The following is a 2137-nucleotide window of genomic DNA, read 5'->3' as shown; positions in this document are numbered from 1 at the left end:
CCTTTACCTTTACTTACCACCATTCCTTGCCTTGGTTCTGGTTCTGGTTCAACTAATCCTTCCTCGCCTTGAGTGGTAATCGCATTGAGTTGTTCCCTTGGGTTAGATTCAGTATTACTTGGCAAGCTACCTTATGGTCGTTCAGAAATTAGTTTGGCAAGCTGTCCTATCTGAGTTTCGAGCCCTTGGATCGATGCTTGTTGATTCTTAAGTGCTGTTTCGTTGTTCTGAAAGTGAGTTTCTAACACTGAGATAAACTTTGTTAGCATCTCCTCAAGGTTCGGCTTCTTTTCCTGTTGGTAAGGTGGTTGTTGAAAACCCGGAGGATGTTGTGGCCTTTGATTCCCTTGACCACCCCACGAGAAGTTGGGATGGTTCCTCCAACCTGCATTATATGTGTTACTATATAGGTTATTTTGAGATCTAGAATTATTATTACCCATATATTGAACTTGATCCTCCTCGGTGCTAGGATTGAAAGGTTGATATTCTGTATGCGCTCCTCCTCTATTTGAGTCGCACCTCATCACTGGATGTACCTGAGTAGAACCATATAAACCGTCAATCTTTTTATTTAAAAGTTCTACCTGGTTAGATAGCATAGTAACCACGTTGAGGTTGAAAACACCGGCTTCTTTTGTCGACTTTGTTCTCATGACTTGCCACTGATAGTTATTCAGTGACATCTCTTCAATAAATTTGTAAGCCAGTTCAGGTGTTTTGTTATTGATATTCCCACCAGCAGCTACGTCAATAAGTTGTCTTATTGATGGGTTCATGCCGTTGTAAAACGTTTGAACCTGAAACCATAGTGGTAACCCATAGTGAGGGCACATTCTCAATAGATCCTTGTATCTCTCTCATGCATCATAGAGTGTTTCTAGATCCATCTACACAAAAGAAGAGATATCATTCCTCAACTTAGCCATTTTAGCCAGCAGAAAATATTTTAAGTAAAAAATTTTCGGTCATTTTTTCCCAAGTAGTGATTGACCCTCGTGGTAACGAGTTCAACCACTGTTTAGCTTTGTTCCTCAATGAAAAGGGAAACAACTGAAGGCGAATGGCATCATCAGAAACGCCATTGATCTTAAAAGTGTCACATAATTCTAAGAAATTCGCCAAATGAGCGTTTGGGTCCTCGTCCTGCAAACCATCAAACTGAACAAACTATTGAATCATTTGAATTGTGTTAGGTTTCAGTTCAAAATTATTTGCAGCAACAACAGGCCTAATTATACTCGATTCAGTTCCTGTTAAAATAGGTTTAGTATAATCATACATAGTGCGTGGAGCAGGATTCTGATTTACTGTGGTGTGAATATCATCCTCTTGCCCTTCCGCTATGTATCTTAAGCTTCGCCTTATTTCTCTTCGGTTTTTGTGAGCTGTGTGTTCAATCTCACTATCAAAAAGTAATGGTCCTGATGGGTTTCTTCTAGTCATAAACTATAAAAACCTACCAGAAGGAAAAATAAAATTTAGTAAAAAAAATCAAAATAAAGTTTAAATTGCAATAAAATAAATGGCTAAAGTAATAAAAATTAAGTGTTCCTAATATCTTAGTTCCCCGGAAACGGCGCCAAAAACTTGATGAGATGTGAATCGTGATAAGTTTTATAATTTATGAATGTTCGTTCTTGAAAACTAACTATTATCATGACAAAGGCAAGCGGACCTTATCGAACAGTAGTATAGCTTATGGCAAGACGGGGATGTCGAACCCAAAGGAACTAAAAGTACTTGTATTAACTTTTTTTTATTTTCTAGCCTAAAAATAAAGGGGTTTGTTTTATCTAAACTAATTACTAAACTAATAATGCATAGAAAGTAACTTGGCGAAATAACTTTTGGGAAAACTGAACGATTTGGAAAATACCTAAGGGAAAAATCCACCTAGACTTCACTTTTTATTGACTCTGAATCAGACGATTTATTCACTTGAATTGATCCGTAGAAATCCCTAAGTTATATTATTATCTCCCTCGAAACTAGCAATATCTAACCCTAGGTTGATTAATTGAAATCTCTTTCTAATTAAAACTCCTAGTGTTGCATTAACTCGATCTATAGATTCCCTTATTAGGTTTCACCCTAATCCGGTAAAATTATGCAACCTATCTCTAGGCGTGCAATC

The 2137-nt window shown here is 37.1% G+C and overlaps 1 non-coding gene across 1 annotated transcript; it reads left to right on the top strand.

The window, feature by feature from the left end:
• The first annotated feature begins 816 nt into the window (after nt 1–816).
• On the top strand, nt 817–923 carry LOC121231568 (small nucleolar RNA R71). Its single transcript, XR_005929626.1, has one exon. It is a non-coding gene; the product is annotated as a small nucleolar RNA R71 (small nucleolar RNA).
• The last annotated feature ends 1214 nt before the right edge of the window (nt 924–2137 follow it).

The sequence above is a fragment of the Gossypium hirsutum genome, chromosome A06 (assembly GCF_007990345.1).
Source record: "Gossypium hirsutum isolate 1008001.06 chromosome A06, Gossypium_hirsutum_v2.1, whole genome shotgun sequence".
Taxonomy (NCBI): domain Eukaryota; kingdom Viridiplantae; phylum Streptophyta; class Magnoliopsida; order Malvales; family Malvaceae; genus Gossypium; species Gossypium hirsutum.
This window is presented reverse-complemented; position numbering and strand designations above follow the sequence as displayed.